This window comes from Chelonoidis abingdonii, chromosome 6, assembly GCF_003597395.2.
Source record: "Chelonoidis abingdonii isolate Lonesome George chromosome 6, CheloAbing_2.0, whole genome shotgun sequence".
Lineage (NCBI taxonomy): Eukaryota > Metazoa > Chordata > Testudines > Testudinidae > Chelonoidis > Chelonoidis abingdonii.
In genome coordinates, this window is record NC_133774.1 from 224,810 (window position 1) to 243,138 (window position 18,329).

At 46.2% G+C, this 18,329-nt stretch overlaps 1 long non-coding RNA gene across 1 annotated transcript in view; it reads right to left on the reverse strand.

Moving 5' to 3' along the window:
• Positions 1 to 7,072: 7,072 nt before the first annotated feature.
• The window catches only part of LOC142046956 (uncharacterized), a 17,625-nt gene continuing 6,368 nt past the window's right edge, over positions 7,073 to 18,329 (reverse strand). Inside the window, exon 3 of the long non-coding RNA XR_012656042.1 lies at positions 7,073 to 7,224. This is a non-coding gene — a long non-coding RNA (uncharacterized LOC142046956). The remainder of the gene's footprint in view (positions 7,225 to 18,329) is intronic.

The following is an 18,329-nucleotide window of genomic DNA, read 5'->3' on the forward strand; positions in this document are numbered from 1 at the left end:
TAGTTATGTCGTATATACATTCATAAGCATATTTCTGTGAACATTGTTTTCTCTTGCCTTTATATTATTGACTGCAATTAATTCATTAATTTTTATTTCTTCTAGTGATGGTCCCTATGTAAATTCCACATGTGGGATATTCGCACACACTATGCACTTGAGTTCAGGATTTTTTAGCAAGCAGTGTCCATTAGTCTGCGTATGTGCCATAGCTCTCCTCGTGCTCCAAACCATAGCAGAGAGATCAAAGGGTCAAGCTATATCTGAGTAGAGACTTTCAAAATGGATCTCTGGTTGTATTATCCTTTGCTGCCAGCTAGCTCACACTTCCCACCCCTTGCTTGGAGGGATTAGGGCTCGTTCCATCAGAGCACAAGCAACCTCTGCCATATCTCTGAGAGACATGCCTGTACTAGAGGTATGTAGAGCAGCCTCCTGGAGATCCTAGCATAAAGCATTATGCATTGGTCCAGTCTTCTGCTGCAGATCCAACTGTGGGGACAGTAGTATTTCAGTCAGCTACCACTTTTGTGTCCTCGCATCCACTTCCTGTTTGACCTCTGTTTGTTAATCTCCTCTGTGTGGAATAAACATAGGGACCACCACTCAAATACAAAATGGAGGTTACCTTTGTCATAAACAGATAGCTAAGGGTTAATGTCTTTCACCTGGAAAGGGTTAACAAACAACACCTGACCAGAAGACCAATCAGAAAACAAGATACTTTCAAATCTCAAGGGAGGGAGTTTTGGGTGTGGGGCCTTTGTTCTGTGTCTGCGTGCTCTCTAGGCTCTGAGGGTGATCACACTATCTCCAGACTCTCTAATCTTCTGTTTCCAAGTTGTAAGTACAGATAGAAAAACAATATAGGTTTTTACATTGTTTTCTGTATTTGCAAGTGTGTAGTTTGCTGGAAATGTTTAAATTGTATTTTTTCTAAATAAGGCTGTTTATTCATTTTTTATAAGTTAACAGACCCTGTAATATTTAGTTTCATCTTGATTACAGAGACCATTTTAGGTCTTTTCTTTCTTTTATTAAAAGCTTTCTTTTAAGACCTGTTTGATTTTCTTTTCTAGTTGAGGCTCAAGGGATAGGAATCTCTGTGCCAGGATTACTGTCTTCTCAGGGAAAGACTAGGAGGGGGAAAAAGAAGGAGGGGGGAAGGTGAATTGTCTCTCTGTTTTGTAATTCAAGGAGTTTAAGTACAGTAACCTTCCAGAGTAACCCAGGAGGGAAAGGCCTGGGAGGAGGTAAAGAGCGGGGAAGGGAAGTGAGTTATTTCCCTTTGTTGTTAGACTCAAGGCATCTGAGTCTTGGGGTCCCCAGGGAAGGTTTTGGGAAGACCGGAGCTAATCAGGGGCTCCACCCAAAGTCCTGATTGGTGCAGCATATCAGATCTAAGCTGGTAATTAAGCTTAGAGGTTTCATGCAGGTACCCAAATTTTGGACACTAAGGTTCAGATTTGGGGATTATACCTTATGACAACCTTACCTGTAACTGAGTGTGCTGTAAGGTGCGTGGTCCCTATCTGTATTCCACTGCTCATACTCCAGTCCGTCTGCTGAGGAATGTCTGGATTTGTGGCAAGAGGAGGAACTGGAGAGGTCTCTGTCTACAGTGTCCCTTATATCCTCAGTTCAGAGCTCAGAAGAGCTACGGTGCCTGTGTGGACCAAGAGACATGACTTACTAAAAAAAATTCTGACCTCAGGTGCATGGTGCACATGCATATCCCATGTGTGGAATACAGAGAGGGACCACGCATCTCAAAGAACCTCAAGATACAGGTAAGTAATCTCCATTTCTGTTTGATTAAATAGCTTTGCAATGGTCATGCATATAGTAGCATGTGTGCTTGTTTTTCAGTAACCAGACCCTTATTACCATGAGCTATGAGTTTTGAATCTGTTTCTGCTGCCTGATGTTCACAATAGTTAGTGTTAAAATAAATATATTTTTTCATATTACTCCTGTTCCAAATAGGCATTCCAGATTGGAATAATCCTGAAATGTAACCAATAATTCCATCTAGACTTTGGAGTCTTCTGTTTTGAAAGATTCCAGATCATGGGATGATCTCTTGCCTGGCTACTGGCTCATATGCACATTCCTGATAAGAAGCTATTATATTAATTAATAAAGAAGTATGCAGCAATGATACATTTGCTTTTACACAATAATCAAATTAAGCCATATTCCAATGAGAGAGATTTAGAACTACGCATGTGTGCATGAACTCACTCTGCTTAATAATATACAGTTTAAACAACAATTAGACCATGTCCAGCTAGTGGTCTTTATAATGTTTCTATACGCTCAATTGTCCCTATATGGTAGATTCAAGTTCTCATGGGTTGATAGGATTGTTGCTATGGACCACGTTGGAAGGTCTCTAGGAGGAACGGCTTCAGTGTGCCAGGTCCCCTAGGGTCTCACACTTCCTCCAGGGTAAGCCACGTGGCTTTATCACCTCCTTAACCTGGACCTCTGGGTCTGCAGCCTTCCTGCTTCACACCACGAGCTCAGTTTAGTGCAGGGGTCGCAACCTATGGCACACGTGCCAAAGACAGCATGCGAGCCAATTTTTAATGGCACACTGAGGCCTCCAGTGTGCCATTAAAAATCCTGCTGGTACGCAAGCTGCAGGGTCTGTGCTCCCGGGCTGGAGTGTCCGGCCGAGCACAGCAAGCCGCCGGCCCCTCCCCTGCCTTCCCCTGGAGCCCTGCTGCCACGCACGCAGCGCTCTGGGGGCTGGGGCTGTGCACTCCCATGGGGCAGTGTTTGGCTCCATGGGGAGGGAAAGACACTCCTCGCTCATCTGGAGCTCTGCCACTGCGCGCAGCATTCTGAGGGGCAGGGCTGCGTGCGCCTTGGCAGGGCTCCGGATGAGTGGGGAGCCTCATGGTAAGGGGGGTGGGGGCAGTCAGGGGACAGGGTGGACTGGATGCGAGGGTGGGATCCTTAGGGGGATGGTTAGGGGCGGGGTCTCTGGAGGGGGCAGTCAGGGAACAGAGGGGGTGGATGGGGCCTGGGAGTCCCGGGGTCTGTCAGGGGGCAGGGGGTGGATAGGGGTCAGGGAGTAAGGAGGATCGGGGGGGCAATTAGGGTGCAGGGGTCTCTGGAGGGGGTAGTCAGGGGACAAGGAGCTGGGGGGGTTGGATGAGTTGAGAGTTCTGGGGGGAGCTGTCAGGAGGCAGGGGTGTGGGGAGGGGTTGGTGCAGGCAGGGTTTTATGGATTGGGAGTTCTGGGGGTCCTATCGGGGCAGGAGCAGTTGGATAAGCATGGGAGTCTGGGGAAGGGGTCTGTCTGGGTGCGGGGGTATGGATAAGGGTTGGGGGAGTCAGGGGACAGGTAAGGGGTAGGGTCCTGAGGGGCAGTCAAGGGACAAGGAGCAGTGAGGCTTAGATAGGGGATAGGGTCCTGGGGGGCAGTTAGGGGCAGGGGTCCCAGTAGGGGGTAGTCAGGGGACAAGGAGTGGGGGGATTGGGGATTCTGAGGGGGGCAGTCACCCAGCCCTCTGCCCTGAGCCCTGCCCCCCCCAGACCCTCACTCTCTGCACCCCCTCACATGCTCCAAGCCCTCTGCCCTGACTCTTGCACCCCGCCCATCCCCTGCACATCCCCACCTCCATCCTGAGCACCAAACGGGAGCTCCTGCACCCCCCACACAAATTCGCACCTGCACCCCTCACACCAAATGGGAGGTGCCCAGGTAAGTGCCCCACACCTGAACCTCCTGCCCAAATCCTGAGCCTCCTCCCTCATTCTAGCTCCTGGCCAGACCCTTCACCCCCAGCCCTGTGCTCGGTGCACTCCCATCCTCAGCTCAGTGCAGAGAGAGGAAGAGAATGGGCCAGAACCAGGGAGAAGGTAGGTAACCACTGTATGTGGGCAGGGCTGGGACCCCAGACTGGCAGCAGGTTGAGTGGGTCCGGCAGCTGGGATTCTGGCTCGCAGGAGCCGGCGGATGGAAGCCCTGAGCAGCAGTGGGCTGAGCCGCTCAGCCCACTGTTGGTCTGGGGTCCAGGCTGCCAGCCCCCCAGAGCATGCTGCCGGTTTGGGGTTCTGGCTGCCGGACCCTTCCCAGCTGCGGTCCTGGCCGCAGGCCCGCTCAGCCCACTGCCAGCCTAGATGAACAGAGCCCCAGACCAGCAGTGGGCTCAGTGGGCCAGCAGCGTAAGATCAACATTTTAAGTTAATTTTAAATGAAGCTTCTTAAACATTTTGAAAACCTTGTTTATTTTACAATAAAACAGTAGTTTAGTTATATAATATATAGACTTGTAGAAAGAGACCTTCTAAAAAACATTAAAATGTATTGCCGGCACGTGAAACCTTAAATTAGAGTGAATAAATAAAAACTCAGCACACCACTTCTGAAAGGTTGCCGACCCCTGGTCTAGTGAGTTCAACTGAGGCCACGTCTAGACTACGCGCCGGATCGGCACGTTAAAATCGATTGCTCGGGGATCGAAATATCACGTCTGGTCTGGATGCGATATCTCGATCCCAGAGCGTGCTTAGATCGATTCCGGAACTCCAGCTAGACGACCGGACTTCTGGATTCGACACAGCGAGCCGCGCGGATCGATCCCGCGCAGTGAAGACGGGTGAGTAAATCGATTTTAGATATTCGATTTCAGCTACGCTATTCTCGTAGCTGAAATTGCGTATCTAAAATCGATTTAATCTCGTAGTGTAGACCTGGCCTGAGACAAACCTTGTTGGAAATTTGGATGCTCTTCAGGGATTCATGCACCTCACCCCGCATCTGCGGTGACTCTCACAGCATTGTCAGAACAGTAGGGGTATTAGTCACATGGAACACAACATAGGAAATCTTTAGGTTCTTCTTCAAGGAGGGTCCCTGTGGGTGCTCCGCTTTAGGTAATTGTGCACCCCTGCGCTTCTAATTGGAGATTTGTAGTAGCAGTGCCTGGTTGGGTTGCACAAGCACTGTCCCTGTCTCATGCTGCCTCAGGCGGTTACATACTGCAGTGCTCAGTTCCTTCTCTACCACCTTTGGCTTCAGTCAGAGCAACTAGCAGCACCTCTGTACCTAACCCTAAATAGCATAGTTACTCAGTTAAGAGTTAACTATAAGCTAATCGACAGCTAACTTTCCTTCCCTGTTTGTTTTACTTACCTTTTTATTAAAAAAAAAGTTCTCTCACATTAGGAAATTGTTTCAGTGATCCTTTAGAGAGAATAGTTCTCCCTTGCAGGAGAAAACCCTTCTCTGAGGAGCATTCCTGGCTCCCTGGTTTTAAATGCTGCCTTACATGCAGGCTCTCTCTCCTGGTCTTGGACAGGCACTCACAGTATGTCCGTTGCCTTGGCGAGATACATGTCCCCAGAAATGCTCACATTGCCATAACCTGAAAGTCTGCACCAAGAAAGCAAGGGACCTGCAGTTGAAACCCCTCATGATGGAAAAGTCACTGCACCCAGGTCCAAGCCCGAATCACAACCCCCTCGGACAACAGTCTCCCATAGCAGCCTTTGATGGAGACTCTGCTTTATTGGCTCATGCAAAAGAGCACTCTGCCAAGAAGGCAACTAAAAAGCAGGCTCCAACTTCACCTTCCCAGGAATCTGCCAAGAAATAGCATTCCCCAACTCCGTATACCCTGCTGGTACCAACCACCCCGGGACCTTCCACAGCCAAGATAGTGGGATCATCCAGTACAGCAAGTACCACAAGAGCAAAAGACCCTAAACAGACTAGCTCAGACAAGGGCAATAAAGGGAAATTGAAACCCTCTGCCTTGGCACCATTGGAGACTACGAGACACTTGGCACTACTACAGACCATGATGTCATCTTCTGTTGGCATAACCAATATGGTGTGATCCTCAGCACCAGCAACCATACCGTAGCCGTGGGTACCTCCCGGAACACCCTGAGTGGCACCAGTGCTCACAGTATCACAGCAATTCCTGTGCCATACAGACTTGCTAATCTCCTCTTCTTGTTACTGACATTCCAGCTCAATCAGTACCTAGCTATCTCACCACGTTGCCCAGATCTGCTCCTCCCTTTTTGAGTGATTAGGATGACAGTGACGAAGGAGAAATCTGCTCCTCACACCACTCCCCCCGCCCCCCCCATCTACCAGACTAGGTCCATCACAACAAAGGGCTTATCATACAGGGTCTGAACCTCAGAGCTGGTGCGGGCACCTATGGATGCCATCGTTGCTTTTTCCACTACAGTGGCCTTACTGGAACCCATGGGCAGCATACCTCCCAGAACATCACAAGCCTGCCAGTTCACCCAGGGTGAGGTCACAACATTCACCTTCACCTTTGGTACCGGGACCCTCTGAGTCCCCAGAAGAGGCAGCTGGGGAGGTGGAGGAGGTTTCAGACCAGGAAGTTGCATCCCCAGCAAATATCTGATCCTCTTCCCTGGATGAAACCATCATGCCCCCATCTCCCACTGCAGGAGATGACTTTAAACACGTTGAGGTCTTTCTAAGAGAGTGGTAGACTCATTGGACAGTTTTACTAGAGGAAGTGACTGACTCCCAACATAAGCTACTAGATATTTTGCATATATCAACTTCTTCCAAAATTGCTTTACTAATTAATGATGCACTCATTGAACTGGCAAAAGCCATCTGGCAGATCCCGCAACAATCCCACCCAGCTGTAAATGGTTGGACAAAAAGTATTATGTGCCCTCTAAGGGAATGGAATTCCTTTTCTCGCATCCCACACAAAATTTTCTGGTGGTGGAGGAAGTGAATGAATGCGCAGACAACACCACTCCAGCACCACCCTGTATGATAGGGACTGGCAGAGACCCACTAGACCTCTTCGGTCGTAAGGCCTACTCATCGGTGACTTTATGATTCAGGATTGCCAACTACGAGGCATTATTGGCTAAGTGAAACTCCACAAATTACTCAAAACTGTCAGAATGTATTTAATTCCTGCTGGAAGAAAAGAGAACAATTGAGGGCCATCATTTCTGAGGGGCATCTGCTTGCTAGAACAGCATTGCAAGCTTCATTGGATTCCACAGACACCGTGACTACAACCATAGTCATGCGACACGCATCCTGGATACACTTCTCTGGTTTTCCCAGAGTAGTACAATTGACGGTCAAGGATCTTCTGTTTGAAGAGCCTAAACTATTTGCAGCCAAAACTGATGAGTCCCTTCAGATGTTGAAGGACTCCAAAGTGAAGCTGAAGTTCCTGGGCATGTACATACCTATGAAAAAGAAAAAGCAGGGCAAGTACTATGCATCACAAAGATTTCAGTCTGCGCCTTACACTCAATCTCACAGGCAATATGACCCACAAAGACAGAAACAGAGACCTGCAAGATGCTGACAGCCTCTGCCGCAGCCTTCGAGATCCCAGAAACTTCTCTCAAAACAACAATTTTGAAGTTTTTGTCAAGGTTCTGAGAGTCCCACAATTTCAAGTGCTGGAAACACCTGCTACCTGCCATCCATTTGGAGACCCTCTGACCCCATTTAACCCAGCCTCACAAACCATCACATCAGACAAATGGGTATTAAAGAGAAATCAAGACTGGCTCCTCCATCCCCCCCGCCCCACCCACACACACACCCTCCCAGTTCCTCTTCAGAGATCCCTCTCATAAACATCTACTGCGACCAGAATTAAACCATCTCATACACCTAGGTTCAGTAGAACCAGTACCAATAGAACACGGAGCAGATTCTATTCACATTACTTCCTGCTGCTCACAAACTGGGAAGAATTAGTAGGGGAAGCAAGAGTGGATGGGAACCTGGGAGACAGTGACCATGAGATGGTCGAGTTCAGGATCCTAACACAAGAAAGAAAGTAGAGCAGCAGAATACAGACCCTGAACTTCAGAAAAGCAGACTGACTCCCTCAGGGAACTGATGGGCAGGATCTCCTGGGGGAATAATATGAGGGGCAAAGGAGTCCAGGAGAGCTGGCTATATTTTAAAGAATCCTTCTTGAGGTTGCAGGAAAAAAACATCCCGATGTGTAGAAAGAATAGTAAATAAGGCAGGAGACCAGCTTGGCTTAACAATGAAATCCTTGGTGATCGTAAACACAAAAAAGAAGCTTACAAGGAGTGGAAGATTGGACAAAGGACCAGGGAGGGATATAAAAATATTGCTCAGGCATGCATGTTCTTTTTCCTGCCTTCAGATACCTCCTTTGCGACCCATGAGTCTGAGGACTTAGGACTTGTCAGTGGTTCAATAAGTGTGCATGTACTTATATACTTGGATGTCTTTTGTCTAGACTAGCTGATCTATATATGATACGTTGTCCAAGTCTTTTTTTTAAACCTCTTCTATATTGGTAGCTGTTTTGACAAGGCTTACAAGACTTGCAGTTTTATTCAGAATTCACTGCACATGGTGGAGCTACAGCCATTATAGCAACAGTGGGATGTGCTAGGGAAGCCAGGCTAAAGTAGCCCTAGCCCTCAATATTAAGGTTCTGAGTGAAAAATGCCAGTTTTTGAATGTGATACTTCGTGGCAACCAGCATGGAGACCTTCACTGACACAGAGTGACACTGACTGCCAAGGAAAGTTACCTGTTAGTGGTTATAAAAATGAAAGGAATTTGATAGTGGAAGTAGGCGAGAGTGTAACGCCCACTGTAGTCAGCAGTGTGTCCACTCCTGCGTGTGGGATGTGAGATAGGAGGGCTATTGACTGAGAAGAATGAAGGATTAATTCACTCACCAAAAAGAAGCACGTGGGCAAACATTGGTCCTGTGTGAAAACAACCTGGCTAAGGGGAATAGCGCACTACCACCTGCCCATTTCAAAGCACTCAAAGGCAGTACTTGGCCAATGCAGCTGCTTGAGGGAGAACAAGGGATGTGTGTGTGTCACTTGATACTAGAGGGACTTGAGAGAAGAACCTCTGACCTGCTGTAGGAAGAGAGAAGTTCTGTGCCATCTCTAACTTGGGGTATAGGTATGAGTCCCCCTCCCCAAACCAGGGGCTGCTCTAGGTATTTTGCCGCCCCAAGCACGGCAGGCAGGCAGGCTGCCTTCGCGGGCTTGCCTGTGGGAGGTCGCTGGTCCCGCAGATTTGGCGGCACACCTGCGGGAGGGCTGCCGAAGCCGTGGGACCAGCGGATCCTCCGCAGTCATGCCACCGAAGGCAACCTGCCTGCCGCCCTCCCAGTGACTGGCAGAGTGCTCCCCTGGCTTGCCGCCCTAGGCACCTGCTTGGCATGCTGGTACCTGGAGCCGCCCCTGCCCCCAACTGACTTCAGAACCCCCCTCAGGGCAGAGCCTGGAACACATCTCTTTGCATTTCTCCACCCTGACACAGATACTGGCGCACGCACAGCATAAGTTGGATTTGCTGCTGTTTACTTTTAACTCTGGAGCATTCTCCAGGGCTCATATGACTCCAACACCTCCAAAGCCTCTGAACCCTATTCTGTCTCCTAAGGAAACTGAGTTGTCATGGGTGAGAGGCAAAGTATTGTCATCAATCAGAAACTGGCTCTGAGAGATAAAACAAAGAGGAGGGTTAAATGGTCAATTTTCCATCAGGGCCTCAAGGTTCCACACTAGGCCCAGTCTTGTTAAATATATTAATGATCTGGAAAAGGGAATCAGCTGGGAGGTAGCAACATTTGCAGATGACACAAAGCTTTTCAGGTTAGTCAGGACCAGAATGGACTGTGAGGAACTTCAGACCCTGAACCTAAAAGTCAGATGAGCAGGCAACATGAGGGCAAATGAAATTTGATGTCTATAAATACAAAGTAATGTCATTGGAGGATGGATTCTAAATTACTCTGTCAACTTGGGAAAGCACGTGGATGTCACTGCAGACAGTGCAATGGAGAACTCTGCTCAGTGAGCAGAAGTGGTCCAAACAGCTAACAAAAATGTCAGGAGGCATAAGGAAGGAATGGGGTTGAGGGTGATGCAGAGAATATTTTAATGCCTTAAAATAAATCAATGGTTTGGCATCATCTGGACACTGTGTGCAGCATTAGTCCCCCCCCTCCCCATCTCAAAGGATAGTGCAGAGTGAAGGGGGTTCACAAGGTGGGCAATAAGACTGATTAAGGGCCTGGAAAAACTCATAGGAAGAATCTGAAAAGATGGGAACTCTTGCATGAGGCAAATGACTAAGATGGGACATAGATTCATAAAGTCTAGGACTGGAAGGGAGCTCGAGAGGTCATCGAGTCCAGTCCCCTGCCCTCATGGCAGGACCAAATACTGTCTAGACCATCCCTGATAGATATTTATCTAACCTACTCTTAAATATCTCCAGAGATGGAGATTCCACAACCTCCCTAGGCAATTTATTCCAGTGTCCAACCACCCTGACAGTTAGGAACTTTTTCCTAATGTCCAACCTAAATCTCCCTTGCTGCAGTTTAAGCCCATTGCTTCTTGCTCTATCCTTAGAGACTAAGGTGAACAAGTTTTCTCCCTCCTGATGATAAAGAAATATCAAACACCAGTCTAAAGAAGAGAGATCAGGAGCTTCTATTTTCCCTGTCTCATAACACAAGAACAAGGGGACATGCAACGAAACTGAATGGTGGAAAACTGAACATTGATGAAAGGAAATATTTTTCACAATATTTTCACAGTATAATTAGACTGTGGAACTTGTTGCCACAGGAGATCATTGACGCCGAGTACTTAATAAGGTTCAAAGAAGGATTAGAGGATTATATGGATAACAAGAATATCCAGCATTATACCAGTTACTGGAAACAACCAGTGCTTATGAAAGAGGTGCCAGGGCTCAAGCAATTTTTTTTACTTTCATAACTGATGCAGCAAGCCCAGGTGTGCCTAGGCTCAGCCCTGCCAAGCCTACAGATGGGCTCCACCTAAACCAAAGTAGATCCAGACTGCTGGCACTTAACATTAAAAAGGTTGCAGAGCAGTTTTTAAACTAAGGTGAGGGAAAGCTGAGTGCTGCAGAGGAGCATGTGGATCGGACACAGACTTCTCTTAGAGGAGAGTCTATAATAGAGATTCTCTAGGTGTTAGTCAGGAGGAGAGGATGGAAGAGGATAAAGGATGGGCCAGATCAGATGAGAAACATTCACATAAAAAAGAATCTAACACATCAGAAAAGGACAGACAAATAAACAATAAGTTTTTAAAGTACTTGTACACAAATGCTAGAAGTCTAAATAATAAGATGGGTAAACTAGAGTGCCTTATGATAAAGGAGGATATTGGTATAATAGGCATCACAGAACCTGGTGGAGTGAGGACAATCAATGTGACCCAATCATTCCAGGGTACAAAATATATCAGAAGGACAGAACAGGTTGTGCGGAGAGGGATGAGTGGCACTCTATGTGAAAGAAAATGTAGAATCAAATGAAGTAAAAATTTTAAATGAATACACATGTTCCATAGAATCTCTGTGGATAGTAATTCCATGTGCTATACAGTAGGGATCTATTATTGCCCACCTGACCAGGACAGTGATAGTGATGATGAAATGCTAAAGGAGATTAGAGAGGCTATCAAAATAAAGAACTCAGTGAGGGATTTCAGTTATCCCCATGTTGACTCGGTACATGTCACCTCAGGATGAAATGCAGAGACAAAATTTCTCGATACTTTAAATGACTGCTTCTTGGAGCAGCTGGTACAGAAATCCACAAGGGGAGAGGCAACTCTAGATTTAGTCCTGACTGTAGCACAGGAGCTGGTCCAAGAGGTAACTATAACAGGACTGCCTGGAAATAGTGACCATAATATAACAACATTTAACATTCCTGTGGTGGGAGGAACACCTCAGCAGCCCAACACTGTGGCATTTAATTTCAGAAAGGGGAACTATGCAAAAATGAGGAGGTTAGTTAAACAGAAATTAAAAGGTACAGGCACTAGAGTGAAATCCCTGCAAGCTGCATGGACACTTTTCAAAGACACCATAATAAAGGCTCAACTTAAATGTGTACCCCAAATTAAAAAACACAGTAAAAGAACTAAAAGAGTGACCGTAGCTTAACAATCATGTAAACGAAGCAGTGAGAGATAAAAAGGCATCTTTTAAAAAGTGGAAGTCAGATCTTAGTGAAGTAAATAGAAAGGAGCATAAACACTGCCGAAATAAGTGTAAAAATGTAATAAGAAAAGCCAAAAAGGAGTTTGAAGAACAGCTAGCCAAAAACTCAAAGGTAATCATGTTTTTTTTAAGTACATCAGGAGCAGGAGGCCTTCTAAACAACCAGTGAGGCCTCTGGATGATCGAGATACAAAAGGAGCACTTAAAGACAATAAAAGTAATTGTGGAGAAACTAAATGAATTCTTTGCTTCAGTCTTCATGGCTGAGGATGTTAGGGAGATTCCCAAACCTGAGCCATCCTTTGTAGGTGACAAATCTGAGGACGGGAAGGCTGAGTGCTGCAGAGGAGCATGTGGATCGGACACAGACTTCTCTTAGGGAGAGTCTATTAATAGAGATTTCTCTAGGTTTACGTCAGGAGGAGAGGATGGGAGAGGATAAGGATGGGCCACGATTCAGCATGAGGGAGAAACATTTCACATTAAAAGAATCCTAACACATCACGAAGAGGACAGACAAATAAACAGTTGACAGTTTTTAAAGTAGTATTTACACAAATGCGTAAGAAGTCTCAATAATAAGTGCGTAGACTAGAGTGCCTTTTTGATAAAGGAGGATTAGCTATAATAGGGCACAAGACCTGGTGGATGTGAGAGCGGGCACAATTGTGCCACAATCATTCCAAGGACAAATATATCAGAAGGATCAGAACAGGTTGTGCAGGGAGAGGGAGTGGCACTTACGTGTGAAAGAAAATGTAGATTCAAATGACGAACGTAGAAATTTTAAGGCTGATCACACATTGTTCCTAGAATCTCTTGGATAGAAAGTTCATGTCTATAAGAAGTAGTGGACGATTAAATTGGATTCTGCCACCTGACCAGGAACAGTAGATGGATGATGGATGAAATGCTAGGAGAGATTAGAGGAGGGCTATCAAAATAAGATACAGTGGTGAGGATTCATTCCCATGTTGATCTGGAACATGTTCTCTCAGGATAAATGCAGAGAGAAGAATTCTCGATACGTTTAAAGTGACTGCTTCTTGGAGCAGCTGCGTACGACAACGCAAGGAGAGGCAACTCCATTATGAGATATCCTGGGAGACACAGGAGCTGGTCCAAGAGATAAATTACAGGACCTGGTCCTATGCCCATTAATATGACAACATTTGAGAATCCTGTTGTGGGGAACATCCTCAACCAGCGCCACACTGTGCATTTAATTTCAAAGGGGAGGAACTATAGCAAAATGAGAGGGTTAGGTTAAACAAATTAAGAAGGTTACGGGACTAAAATGATGAATCCTGCAAGCTGCATGGGACGACTTTTGTCAGACTCCATAATAGGCCCAACTCAAATGTAGTACCCCAAGCTTGAAAACACAGTAAAAGAACTAAAATCAAGAGCGACCGTTGAGCTTAACCATCATGTAAAACGAAGCAATGAGAGAAAAAAGGCATTGTCCTTAAAAAGTGGAAGTCAGAATCTAGTGGGGAGAAATAGAAAGAGCATAAACACTTGCAAATTAAGTGAAAGAGTGTAATTAAGAAAAGCCAAAAAGAGAGTTTTTGAAGAATGGCTACCAAAACATCTCAAAGGTATAATCATGTTTTTAATTGTATATCAGATAGCAGGAAGGCGCTCTAACAACCGGAGGAGGCTCTCGGCAATGACTCGCAATAAGGCTAAAGCAATTACTAAAGTACTTGTGCGAGAAACTAAATTGAATTCTTTAGTCTTCAGTCTTCATGGCTGACGATGTTAGGGATTCCCAAACCTTGAGCCATTTTGTAAGGTGAGCAACTCTGTAGGAATGTTGTCACAGATTGAGAGTGTCACGTAAGGAGGGTGTTGGAATTAATTTGATAGAAATACATAACAAGTCACACGGGACCCAGAGCGCATACCAAGAGGTTTGAAAGACTTCAATGTGAAGTTGTGGAACTATTACTATCGTTTGTAACTGTCCTTTATAAGCTTCTGTACCAGATGATATGGAAGTTAGCTATAATTAATGCAATCCAATTTAAAATGCTCGAGGTGATCCCTTGGCAATTACAGACCGGTAGCTCTAACTTCCAGTACCAGGCAAAATTTAGTCTGAACAATTATGTAGAATGAAGCATTGTTCAGAACAACTGAAAAACATGTAACTTGTGAGGCATAGTCAACGGATGGTTTGTAAAGGGAAACTCATGTGGGGCTTACTAATCTATGTAGCGTTCTTTGAAGCGGGTCAAAACACGTCTTATTAGTGTGGGATCCAGTCAACATAGGGCTTACTTAGAATTTCCAGAAATTGCCTTGTATGAGAGTTCCCCACCAAAGTCTGCTTCGATGGTAATTAGCTGTCATGGGATAAAAGAAGGATCCTTTCATGGTTGAGAAGCTGTTGTAAGACAGGGAACAAAGGGGCAGGAAATTAAATGGTAATTCTCAGATTATTGTGAGAGGGAAATGGTGTTCTCTCGCAATTGTGGATCATCCTAGGACCGATCCTATTTAATTTTATTCATAAGATGAGTTGGGAGAAAGGTTGGGGTAATCTTGAGAGGGTGGCAAGAATTTGTCACGCATACTAAACTACTTCAAGATAGTGGTAAGACCAAAGTACTGGGTGAAGAATTCAAAAAAATCTCACAAAACTATATGGATTGGGGCAGGCAACAAAAATGGCAAATGAAATTTAATGTGAGGATAAAGTAAAGTTAATGCACATTGGAAAAAATAACCGCCAACTTCCTACCAATTATGATGGGCACTGAATTAGCTACAACTTATCAGTGGATAAGATCTTGGAGTCATCTGTGCGATAGTTCTCTGAATGACGTCATTGCAGTGCTGCAGCGCGCAGTTCAAAAAGCTCAAAAAAAGCAAACGAAATGTTAGGAATCATTTTCAAAAGGGATACGAGGACTAATAGTATGGAGGACATCCGTTATTGCCCTCTATAACTAAATCCATTAGTACGCCCACATCTTGAATACTGGTTGTACTGCTGTGGTCTCCTCTCAAAACAGATTATACTGGCATTTAGAAAAGGTTCAGAGAAGGGCAACTAAATGCTTAGGCGGTTTGGGAGAGGTCCCATTGAGGAGAAGATTAGATAGGGCTCGGAATTTCAGCTGAGAGAGGAGCCTAAGAGGGATATGATAGAGGATTTATAAAAATCCATGGGGTGGTGTGCGAAAAGTGAACAGGGAAAGATTTCTTTCCCATAATAAGAACTGGGGCCACCACAAAATGAATTAATGGCGGCAGTGGCGTTTTAAAGCAAATTAAATGAAGTTCTTCACACAGGCGGCTATGGTCAACTGCGTGGGAACTACTTACCTTGAGGAGTTGTGAAGGGCTCGGACTATAAACCGGGTTTTTAAAGAGAACTAGATAAATTTATAGGAGGTTAAGTCAATGAATTGGCTATTAGCCAGGAATGGGTAAGGAATGGCTGTCCCGTAGCCTCCTGTTTGCAGAGGGTGGAGATGTATGGCAGCTGTGACAAAGATCTCTCTACCTTGGTGGGTCCCTGCATTTATTGGAGATCTTGTCACGCAGTGATCTTCCCCACGTTCTGGATCACACTCCTCTGTGTCTGATCAGCAGTTGGAGCGTTTGGGGCGAACCCAGGCCGCCCCCTCTACTCCGGGGGTTCCAGCCAGGGGCTCCTGTGGATTGCAGCTGTCTATAGTTGCCTTTCTGTGTAACAGCTGCCATGGACAGCTAAAACTCCCCTGGGCTTCTTCCCCATGGCCTCCTCCAAATACCCTTTTCTTTATCCTCACCACAGGGACCTTCCTCCTGGTGTTGCATAAAACTTGTACTCCGTCTGTCCTCCAGCCAGCACCACCTCTTCACTCTCAGCTCCTTTGTTGCCTCTTGATCCCTCCCTGACTGGAGTGAGCTCTTTTTAAACCCCAGCTGCCCTGACTGGAGTGAGCTCCCTTTTTAAACCCCAGCTGCCCTTGCCCTGATTAGCCTGCCTTGATTGGCTGCAGGTGTTCTAATCAGCCTGTCTGCCTTAATTGGTTCTAGCAGGTTCCTGATTACTCCAGTGCAGCCCCTGCTCTGGTCACTCAGGGGATAGAAAACTACTCAGCCAGTGACTAGTATATTTGCCCTCTACCAGACTCCTGTACCACACTGGCCTATGTCTGTCACACAGGAGAGAGATCATTTGATCATTACCTGTTAGGTTTACTGCCTCTGGGGCACCTGGCATTGGCCACTGTCAGTAGACAGGATACTGGGCTGGATGGACCTTTGATCTGGCCCAGTATGGCCAGTCTTATGTTCTTAAGTAGCCGTGCGAGGCCCAGTGGTGCTGGGGCTCTGAGCTGCCAGGCTCTGAGCTGCCAAGCCAAGAGGTGCCGGGGTTCACCCCTGCACAAATTAAGCTCTGGAAACGAGTTTAAGAAAGGAACTGGTCTTGAGCCAGTCCATAACCATTAGAGACCAGAAGGTGCCCTTCATGGAAGGGAGATTATTCTACATCCTCTGGTGCGGGTTTCTTGGTCCTTCTGCTGAAGCATCTGCTGCTGGCCATTGTCGGAGTCAAGATAAATTCCTAGATTCCAAGGCCAGCAGGGCCCATTAAACCAGTGGATCTCAAACTTTTGTATTGGTGACCCCTTTCAAACAGCAAACCTTTGAGTGTGACTCCCCATATATATTAAAAACACTTTTTTAATATTTAACACTATTATAAATGCTGGAAGTGAAGCGGGGCTTGGCAGTGGAGGCCAACAGCTCACGACCCTCCCTGTAATAACCTCCTGATCCCCTGAGGGATCACGACCCCAGTTTGAGAACCCCTGCATTAGATTATCTAATCTGACCTCCAGTATAGCACAGGCCAAATGATAGTGGGCTTGACAGTGGCTGTAGGTCTGATGCTGTGTGGCAATTCGTATGGGTTTCCTAGGGAATGCCTCACTCAGGACAGGGGTGAGGGTGATGGATACAGTACAGCTGCTTGCAGCTGAAGCAATTTTCCTCGTTGGTTATTCTTGCTGAGTAGTGCAGCATGTATGGTGCCCATAGCCTGTGGGGAGGCTGGCAGGCTGTGAGCACTGTGCAGTAATGAGGTGCAGGGCTGAGTTCACATTGCAGTGAGTGTGGAGGGATGAGTACATCTCTGTTCCCACTGTGGGGGTCAGTGGCTCTTTACTGACTCTCCTGACGTAGGAGGGTGATGCAATGAGCCTGTGTGGTCATCATTCCTGGAGCTCCTTAGTCCCAGTGCTTGGGGACCTTTGACAAATGCTCTTTGCAGCAGCACGCTGAGTGGGTATGAGCAGGGCAGGACTGCATTTGTCAAGGCCACAGAGAGGGGTGTTGCCATGAGAGGCAAGATGATAAAAGCTTTCCTGAGAGTTTAGCTGAGTGGATTGACAGCAAAGGCTAGATCTGACAGATGTTCTGCAGGAGGAGTTGGCAAGCTGTAGACTGGATGTGAGGACCTACAGAGAAGTCCAAGTTGAAGAGGCTCAATGAGTGGATGAGACAATGGTGTAGAGAGGAGGGGTTTACGTTCATTAGGAACTGGGGAAACTTTTGGGATGCGGGGAGCCTATACAGGAGAGATGGGCTCCACCTAAACCAAAGTGGAACCAGACTGCTGGCACTAAACATTAAAAAGGTTGTAGAGCAGTTTTTAAACTAGGAGATGGGGGAAAGCCGACTGCTGCAGAGGAGCATGTGGATCGGACACAGACTTCTCTTAGGGGAGAGTCTGATGACAGAGAATCCCCAGGTTATAGTCAAGAGCAGAGGACGGAAGAGGATAATGTAAGGGCAAGATCAGATATTAAACAGTCATATAAAAAAGCATCTGGCACATCAGAAAAGGGCAGGCAAATAAACAGGGACAAGTTTTTAAAGTGCTTGTACACAAATGCTAGAAGTCTAAATAATAAGCTGGGTGAACTAGAGTGCCAGGTGATAAAGGAGGATATTGATATAACAGGCATCACAGAAACCTGGTGGACTGAGAGCAATCCATGGGCCACAATCATTCCAGGGAACAAAATATATCAGAAGGACAGAACAGGTCGTGCAGGGGGAGGAGTGGCACTATACGTGAAAGAAAATGTAGATTCAAATAAAGTAAAAATCTTAAGCGAATCCACATGTTCCATAGAATCTCTATGGATAGAAATTTCATGCTCTAATAAAAATATAACATTAAGGATCTATTATCGACCACCTGACCAGGACAGTAATGGTGATGATGAAATGCTAAGGGAAATTAGAGAGGCTATCAAAATTAAGAACCCAA